This window comes from Prionailurus viverrinus, chromosome A1, assembly GCF_022837055.1.
Source record: "Prionailurus viverrinus isolate Anna chromosome A1, UM_Priviv_1.0, whole genome shotgun sequence".
NCBI lineage: Eukaryota > Metazoa > Chordata > Mammalia > Carnivora > Felidae > Prionailurus > Prionailurus viverrinus.
Window position 1 is genome coordinate 226,921,988 of NC_062561.1, and position 9,876 is coordinate 226,931,863.

The 9,876-nt window shown below is 46.7% G+C and overlaps 1 protein-coding gene across 1 annotated transcript in view; it reads right to left on the reverse strand.

Moving 5' to 3' along the window:
• BASP1 (brain abundant membrane attached signal protein 1) overlaps positions 1-9,546 on the reverse strand; it is a 55,899-nt gene extending 46,353 nt beyond the window's left edge. Inside the window, exon 1 of the mRNA XM_047870805.1 lies at positions 9,334-9,546. The gene's annotated coding sequence lies outside the window, so the exon portion shown is untranslated. The remainder of the gene's footprint in view (positions 1-9,333) is intronic.
• Between the last annotated feature and the right edge of the window lie 330 nt (positions 9,547-9,876).

Genomic DNA, 9,876 nt, shown 5'->3' on the forward strand with positions numbered 1-9,876 from the left:
AACATTCCTCCAGCCCCTACTGTTTTCAGGACAAGCTCAGAGAAGCTTATGACAGTACAGACACAAGACCTTTCTTCTAAATATCCTTAAGAAATAGTGATGTTCTTATAGTTGCTACCTGGTTGCTGTTGCTTTCCTTTTTGATACATTATTTCCCCCAATTAGATTTGTTACTGCTTAACTTGGCTGTTGAATTAGTCTCTGTGGTAATGGTGGTTTAAAGACCTGTCAACAGGTAATCAAATTCACTTTGCCAAGCAATCCAGGAAACTTGTAATTTAGAAAGCTCAACCAGGAAAGGCTGTTCTCTACCATCTATCTCTTCATAACCTTCAAGAAGAAATTTTAATTTGGATTTATTTGAGGACCAGGTTTCTGACCTACAGGACTATAAGACTTAAAAGCCGTCTAAAAACTGTGAAGTCACTTATTTACTGCAGGCTTCCCTGGAGAAATATAAACTCATCAGGCTCATTCTCCACTCACGGAAATGTCCAAATAGATCACTTTAAATATGAAATGAAAACCGTATCTCACCAAAACTAAGCTTACCGGCTTCTCCGCGTGCAAACGCACATACAGCATTTACACTGCTCAAGTAAGTTTCAAGTCTGGCCAAAGTGTTTTCACAACCTCAGTACTTAATTACATTCCACTTTTAATGACTGCTGCAGAAACTTGCCTCGCTTTGAAATCCTCTAAATCGGCCCAAACACTGTTAATGGCGATTGTAAAGAAAAAAGATGAAACCTCCTGCTTTATGCAGCTCTCAAACCAATAAGCCAGATAAAACTAGTAATCAGCATGAAGGCTGCTGTCCATCCGTTCTCCACAGCACTGCTCACTGGAGCTTCCAAGAGACTCCTGAGTGAGTCTTGCTTGACTGTTCCACTCACTCTGCAGCCCCCAAGTTAGTGCAGAGCCAACTGGCTTTCTTCTCAAAGGAAACAAAATACCCCCAACCCTGCACCACTGCTCATTTCAGGAGGAAAACGCAGATACGACACCAACATTTCATTTTACGAGTCAAGTTATTTTAATGCATGCCATAAATGCTTTGGCATGTGAAGGAAGTCACGTCCTATAATGCAAGAAGAGAGAGAAGTTGAGGGGGAAAGATGGCACGTAGAGAAAGCAGGTGGTACCTGAAGACAAGGGGCTCACGTGGTCTGTCGAAGGCGTAAGAGGTTCCTTCTGCAGAGGAGGGGAGAGAGGGCAGCAGCGAGAGACATACAGGATGCAGAGTACACTTTCACAAAATGGTACCAGGTTAAAAGAATGGCAGGAATTTAAGTTGCAGACATTGAGTAAGAGTTTGACTCAATTCCACATAAGGGAGAGGCGGCAGGAGTGAGGCTTTATTGGGAAATAACCTGGTTTTCCACTCGGCCACTAACCAGCTCATGAGACCTTGAGTAAGCCACTGACTTTTCTAAGATCCTCTCGAGTTCCAAAATAAGTGTTTTTGGTCATGAGCTTTCAAACCTTCTGTTGGAATGACACAAGTTATTTACAGAAGACTGAGGTTGTGGTTAGGATGGTATTTAAAAGCAGCCACCAATTTTCTGTAAATGAATCCTGCCTGGAGGCAGAACGAAAATGGGTTGGCAACGTTAGGACTTTAGTTTGTCTCTAATCAGGCAACCAACAACACAGCAGGAAGGGGGTCGAGTAGCATCGCTGATTAGTACCACGAAGGTAGGATTACAGGTAAGGCATCTGAGTGATTACTTTCACTTGTGAAGTGCAATGAGGAAAGTGAAGGGGCCAACCAAAGCCACATTCATTCAGAGTCCTCATTAGGGGCAGTTGCCATCCCCCTCCCCCTCCTCCCCCCTCCTCCCCCTTCCCCACCCCCTCGAAAAGGATGGCTTGAGGATATCAGTCCATATTCACTAGGATAAGAAGCACTTCTAATCTATAGGTCGCTTAAGGTATTACTGATTAAAACATTTATTCCACATTGTATCTCTATGCTAAACAACTTTTCATTGCAGAACTTAGTACAACTCTCTCTATTCTCTCTATATGAACACTGAAGATATTAATATGTTAGAAGGCTACCCATGTTATCCCATGTCCATTGGACATAAGATAAAATGGCCAAGGCTTATGGGAAATATAGTGTAGTGCTGGACAGAACAGGGCCATCAGGCATGGATCTGGAATATAGGACTTCCTATTAGCTCTACAATCTTTTCTCTTTTTTAATGTTTATTTATTTTTGAGAGAGAGCATGAGTGGGAGAGAGGGGAGAGAGGGGGACAGAGGATCTGAAGCAGGCCCCGCACTGACAGCAGACAGCCCCATTCAGGGCTCGAACTCATGAACTGTGACATATGACCGGCACCGAAAATCGGGTGTTCAACTGACTGAGCCACCCAGGTGTCCCTAGCTCTGCAATCTTATGTGTATTATTCAACCCTCCATTTTTCATTTATTCATAGGCAAAATGCATCCTACAGTTTGTCTGAGGGGATAAAATTCAGTTAGAGTATAGGATGTACAAGAAATATTCACAAATGTCCAATCTCATCCTGTAGCGTCTCTAGATTAAACCAAAACAAATCAAAACAAGCCTTCACAGAGGCAAGTTTTCAAAAGCTACAACACCCATATCCAAAACCTCTTGGTAAAGTAAAATATAATTTCCCTCCTAAATCCATAAGATTCAAAAAGCTGTTAAAAAAAAAAAAAAAAGCTATTTAGAAAAGGATTTAACCAAAATGGAAATGACTTTACCTTCACCCAACAGCAAAACTCAGTCTCCAGAAGGTAAAACACAAATCACCTTGGGCAGATCTTTGAATTAAATGCCTAAAAGGTTCAAACTGAATCTAGGACTGACCCCTCAAACCCAAATATCTGAAACTCCAAAGAACTTCCTTTTTTGTTTTTAAGAAGCCAGGCTGACTAAGGTGTCTACGGGGATAATTACATAATTCGGTCAACAGGTAACAATACCTTTATAGTCCCGCATAATTGAAGCTTCGGTTTTACTCCTGGCAACGGGGTGGTGGGGATGTGGTTAAGTGTATACCTTAGAATTTTAAATATCGAGATTGGTTTATACTAATCTTAGTACCAATGATTAAGACGCTCCTTTCAACTGCAAACGAAGGCGTCTTGATTCAGGACACAACAAAACTGCGTGCTTTCAGGAATCTGAATGAATTATGTCTATTCCCCAGGTGATACAGTTTTGCCCTAATCTGAACATATCTAAACAGTAAGCCTTTCTTTGAAGGTCTCTGAAATCCCAAGGACTTTCTCCCCCCCCCCCCCCCCCCATTTTAATACCAGTTGTGGAGGCTGGGGTTGTGCTGATTTACCCACTCTGGGCTTTTGAAACCAGTTACGTGTCCTGGCAACATGTTCAAGGTATCATAGCTATACCTGGAGGATGTTTCTAAACCACATATTTCTGTGTTCTACCAACTCCTGTCCAAGGCGCCACCGTCAGCTTGTTTTGCCATGATGGCCTCTTTGAAACAAGCGTGTAAGTCACTAACACCGAGCATGAAGTAAAGAAACCTGGTTCTTTCACCACTTTATGGTGAATGTGCTTTACAAAGACTTGCAGAAGCGCCTCGGTGGCTGAGTTGGTTAAGTTCCCGACTCTTGATTTCAGCTCAGGTCATGACCTCACAGTTCCTGAGTTCGAGCCATGCTGGGGCTGTGCAATGACAGTGTGGAGCCTGCTTGAGATTCTCTCTCTCTCTCTCTCTCTCTCTCTCTCTCTCTCTCTCTCACTGCCTTCCTCCCCCACTCGTGCTATCTAAATAAATAAATAAAACGGATTTTAAAAAAAGACATGCAGAATATGTGAGGCCGTGTTGTAAGTGTCTGACAATTTCACTTAATCCTTACAAAAACTCTAGATTGTAATCCCCATCGTAGAGATTGACGTACAGAAGCGAAGCAATTTGCCAAAGGCCACACAGCTCGTAAAACGGTTGAGACAAGATTCTTCAGCCAGGGAATCTGGCCCCGAAGTCCAATTCTACCACACCTAGCCCCCCAAATCATGCTTTTCTAAACACCATAGTCCCTACACAAGGTACAAACAATGGCTGAAATCTATTTATTTCAAAGAGAAGTTTAAAAAACACACCAATGAAACCCAGTCCTCTCTAAAATGAAGGGGAAAAGTCAATTCAGAAACAAGTTCACAAAGTGTTTAAGTGATAAGAAGGAAATATTGCGTAAATGCTTTGCCTGCCCCACTAAACGCCATTTTTCTCTATTATCTTGAGAGGTTTCCTTATGCCCTGGGCCCCTGTTTGTGCTTGCAGATGGTTTCTATTTCTAAATCTCTAAAGCTTTCAGGAATTTATTCCTAGACTTTGAAACCTGCCCACTTGCAAACCTCCCCTCACCAACGGCCTTGGCACGTCAAAAAACTCTCTACTGCCTTTGGAAAGCCTGATTTTTAAAGCTATTTAAGTTCTCAGGTTGCAGAAGAAGGAAAAGGCACTATGAGTCTCTCTGTGTCCATGCCACCCCATTCCCGACTTCCAGAGGGAAAGACAGAATGCGGTTTAATCAATGTCAAGGCTTGTGTCTTCTCATATTTACACTTTAACTGTATCCTGGTAAGAATTTGATTCTATGTGGTCACCTCTTACTCTTGATAAGGTTCGCTGGACAATCTTCTCATAGGACACTTACCTAGATGTCTGTCTTTAATAGTGGTGTAGGGAATGGTATTTAGCAAAAAACCTTCCTTTGGCTGGCTGGGAGCTTCCGTGGGTTTTAGAACTACCCCTGTATTTTCTCAAAAGAATTTAAATGCCACCTCTTGAGTTATATAAGCAGCCATGGGAAATTCAATGAGCGTGGCTACCCTGGCTTAATTCAATCCACTTTGGGGCAAATTCCCAGGGCCTCATTAAATCTCAAATATGTACATGTATGAAGACAGTAGTTGGGAATTATGGTATTTGAGCAACTTTGAAATTGAAATATCCAATTTCTAACTGAATACACTGAACCCCTCAGGTCTTGATTAATCAGCATGGAACAAAAATACAGCTCAATATACAGAAATTAATTAGGGACGTCAATCACACGGACTGTGTTGCAACTGCAGACTGCGAGGTCAAGAAGCCACAAAGAGCCAGCCACCGTGCCTGTGCGCTTTTTAGACTTACGCGTGGTCCTTATCGTGGCAAGAAAAATAAGAATTATCATCCCAATTTTACAATTGAAGAAAGTGAAATTCAGAGAGGCTTGAATAATTTGCCCACAGTGGTTTAACCAGTGTCTAGAGATTTTTCAAACCCAGTTACTTTCCGCTGTGTCAAAGCTATCTCCTGATTATTTATCTACCATAATTAAGCCAAAGAGTAAAGTTCATGTTGTATGGGGTTATCTAAAGAGCTGGGACAAATGGAAAGGATCCAGTTGAGTCGAGAAAACTTGACGAGATGAGAGATTCTGCACCCAATTTCCCAAGAACTTCAACTTGTCTATACACTCAGTGTTCCCTTAGCAGTTACCTGGCTTCCAGTTCACCAGCTAAAACGATCATGAAGAAGATGTTAACCTTTTGATAAAGAAAGTGTAAAATGAACAGGTCAACTACATGGAAGAAAGAGGAAGGCCCAAGCGAATCAGAGCCTTTCTTTCAACAGAACCAGACACCAAAAGCAATTACTTCTGACACACAATAGTTGGCAGGCCTTTGGGGGATGTTTTTCAAAACCAAATTGTACAAGAGATCAGAAAAAGAAGCCAGAACAAGTTTACAAGTCCTTTATTTAGTAAGCATTGGTTATTACAACTTTTAATGTTCACTAATGCTCCATGTGAGTCCGTAAGCCTGTAAATGAACATCTCAATTTAAGATGTTCAATGCAATTCATTGGTTTTACCCTGCTAGGCACTGGGAATGGGCTTCTTCGGACACTAGCTAGGCCCCCCCCTTTTACCTACGTATTTAGAAAGACCAAAAATGGATCATTTCCAAACGTCAGTATGAAGCACTGTACAATAACTAAACTAGTTTAGTTTCATTTAATAAGATTTTATTTATAGCACGTGTACATATATATACATATGTGTATATGTGTGTGTGTGTATATGCATATACAACGTGTGCATATACAGGACACCGCAACTGCTTTAAAAATTAGGTTTGGATTTGCAAGTTTTTGCAAAACGACAGTGAATAACACAGGCATCCATTTTACGGTGACCAAATCTGCCCCAAACGTAGTGAGTTTTTCATACTCTACTTATCGTGACAGTGGAATAAAAATGGTTTTAAATTGTTCTTAATGTGAATTTGTTTTCAAAAACACAAAAGCCAAGGAGAACACATCACATCTTAGACTATAACGTGGTTTGTTCTGGTAAATCCAGTAAGATTAGAAAGATGCCTCCAAGGACAGAGTGGAAGCCCTCAGGGCTCTCGCAGTGGACATGCAAATTAGGGTGACCCAGCAGGAGAGAAGGTTCTCCCCAGCATGCCATAATGAGAGGATGAGCAAAGTTAAAGACAAAAATGCTACTGTCTGCTATGGTTGTTGTTGGCGCATTTTGTCCAAAGGCCCATTAGCTCCTTTTCTCCACCTGCTAAGGACTGCCAAAAAAAACTAGCCGGATAAAAGAATAAGGTAACTGATTATTTTTTCAATTCAGCTTAAAAATGATCTCGCTGGAAAAACCCATGACTCACTGAATTGGGGCATACTGGAATACACTTGCTATCAAATCCCATCTATATTCTAACTCACCTCTCCCTCAAAAACATAACCTTAAGGAAAAAAGAAAAGGAAAAAAAAAAAAGATAGCCCTCTAAACCATAATAAGCCGCTCAATACTAAAGACTAGAGACAGTACCAGCCCTATCAAGTACACACCCTCATCTATTAAACGTGGTCAATATCAATATCCTTTTATTAAAAGGAACAAAAGAGAAGACTTCCATTTTCCTGCCACATGCTCTCCTATCAGGGTGTACTAAGAATACTTAAACATAAATTCTTTTAAGTATAACGGGCTATTGCAAAAATACGGTATTTAGCTATTTTATATCCATAAGCCACCTTTTGGATGGTAGAATAAAGAAGCCCAAAAGAAATCTAAATGACCATAATCTGGTTATTACATCATTGTTAAGAAAATCGGCACCAAAGGTATATGTATCATGCTTCTGCTGGAAATTGACCAAAAAAAAAAAAAAGGAAGCATTATGAATTCAATCGACCATCTTCACCCCTGCAGCCCCAGTAGCCTTCCTCCTTCTTCCTGCCCTATCAGTGATCTGCATCTCTGTGGGGTGGCCTTTTGGGGTCCCTAGTAAAACAATGAGGCAGGAATCAAGAGAAAACACAGGGTTAGGATTCTGACAAGGTAACCATTTTCTCTGCCTTGGGTTTTGTAGGCCATCTTGTTCCTATAAACGCCAGAATGTCTTAATTTCTCCCAAGTAGTGACACTAGGGGCAGATAGCCACTGTTAGTTTTGAGGCCAATGTCCCTTAATGAAAGGACCAGGAGCAAAAATCTGTCAAATGGTTAATTGATGCAAATCGAGGGCCACCATCACTGCGGTGCAATATGTTGCAGAAAAGAGAACAATGGACAGTACTAGAAAGGAAAAGAGCAGTATTCGGTCATTAAAATATTTAATCCACAGTTTGCTCTCATCACCAAGGATAATCTTTACTTTTCGTCAACTGAGATCGCTAAGAAAGCAAAAGATGAAAGATAACCTGGAAAAGAAGAAACATACACACAGAGAGGATAAAAGAAAAACTGTCATTTGGGTCCAAGGCTTTCACGCAACATTTAGGGCAAACGCCTTTGTTCCTCGGCTTCGGAAGGGAGTGGGTGGGTGGGTGATGGAGAGATCAGATGGGGCTGCCGGGGCCCTCCACACCCTGCTCTCCGGCGCATGCGCGAGGCCAAGACAAAGGAATAGGTAATTACAGTCCCGATTCATTCATTTTGCCCGCAGTACCAAGGATCTGCTAGCCCTGGCTGGAATCCCGGGAGGCCGATCCACACCCCGACAGCAAAACGACCACCTCGATGCTACTGTTGGATTTTAACCCGCGAGGTAGTGGCCTCGAGGGAGATCGAGGTGTGTCAACCCCGTTCAAAGGCACTAAAATTGCACCCCTGAGCGCTGTGCTGATTTCAGCAGGGTGAAAATTACACAGGCACAGGCTGTCCAAGGAGTTCGTTTCAAGGCGGAAATGTCTCCGGGGAAGCAGATAAGGAGCTCAGCCGAGCATTCGATGAATATTCATGAAAGAATGCGGTTTGTAGCCGCGCGCTGTGTGTGCGGTCGCATCCAGGGACTCCGCATTTTTTTTTTTTTTATTTGTCGGGGGAGGGGGAGGGGGGGCGTGGGGACGGAGACTGGAACCGGGCCGTCGGGTTTCAGCGTTAGCGCTTTCGCAAGACCTGCTGAACCCCCAAACCTTGGCTCACAGCGGAGCCGGGCCGTGGGGGGACCGCGCGCTGTCAGGTCCGCGCTCACACTCTCCCGGCCCGGGCCGCGAGGGTGGAGGCGAGGCGCCCCGGGCATCTCTGCACCGAAGCCTCGCAAAAAATAAAATGCTCCGAGATGGCCCACAGGTTAGCGGGAAGGCAGTTCGGCCACGTCCGAGGCGGGCGGGGGGGGGGGGGGGGGGGGCCTTTGATCCGCTCAGAGGTGCTTCGGCGGGCACGTTGTCGTGTGAACCTCGCATTCCTTGGCCACCGCAGGCCAGGATTCAGGAGTCCCCCGGGGTCAAGGAAACCCATTTGCTGAACCAAAGAGCCACCTCCTTCCTTGGGATCACACCAGATCCCCGTGTTCTTTCTCCCCCTACTCCCGCCCCACCCCACCCCCACCCTCCATCTCTCGCTGCTGCGCCCCTCTCTCCCAGCGCTCCCTCCCGGGCTGCGACTGGTTCCGATGACAGATACGCTCCCTTCCGCCCCACAAAACCGTCTCCTCGGGACTCGGTGCGTTTAAAGGGTTTCCCATTCGGCAATTTCCTCCTTCACGAGCAGCTGGCTCCCGCTCGCTACCCACCCCGCATCTCCCGTCTACCAGACTCGCCACCCCCGCACCTTCCCACCCCGCGAGAGGCTGAAGCCACCCACTTCGGGGGCCCCCCCCCATCACCCCACATCCCCGAAGTGCGACGGGAACCTCGCGGAGGGTCCCCCGCGTTGGGCGCCGTCTAACGAGGCCCGCGGCGCCCCACGCCCCCGGCCGCGGCGCCGAGAGAACAAAGGGCCTCGAGGTGGGGCGGGGGCGAACGGAGGCCCCCGGGCTGCCGGCGCCCCGGGTCCGCGGGGACGGCGGGGCCGCCGGGGCGCGCCTCCTTACCGGCTCTGGGTGCCTGTGCCGGCCCTGGGTGAGCGCGGTGCCGCCGAGGGGCCCGGGTCGCAGGCGTCGTCCGGCCGGTGCCTGGCCGCTGGCGGAGGCTCTCTCCCCGGCTCGACGGCGGAGCCCGGAGCGAGGAGCGAGTTGGAGCGCTGCCGCCGCCGCCGTCGCCGCTGCCGCTACTGCCGCCGCCGCCGCCGCTGCAGCCTCTGCATTTCTCGCGCTCGCGCTCCCCCTCCCCTTCCTGCCCAGCGCCCTCCCCCGGCGCGTCCGCCCGCCCAGCCTCCCTCCTCCCGCGTACCCCGCCCGCCTCCCTCCCCTCCCTTCCCCTCCATCCCGGGCCCCGCCCGCCTCCCCTCACCTCCCCTCCACCCCGTCCCCTCCCCGCGTCCCGGTGGTCCCCTTTCCCCTTCTCCTCCCCTCCATCCCGCTGTCCCTCCTGCCAGTCTCCATCTGCCCTGCACGCGGGCTTCCCACTCCCTCCCCACCTCCCTCACCCTACCCTACCCTCCTCTCCTTTGCCGCGCCCCCCCCCCAACTACCACA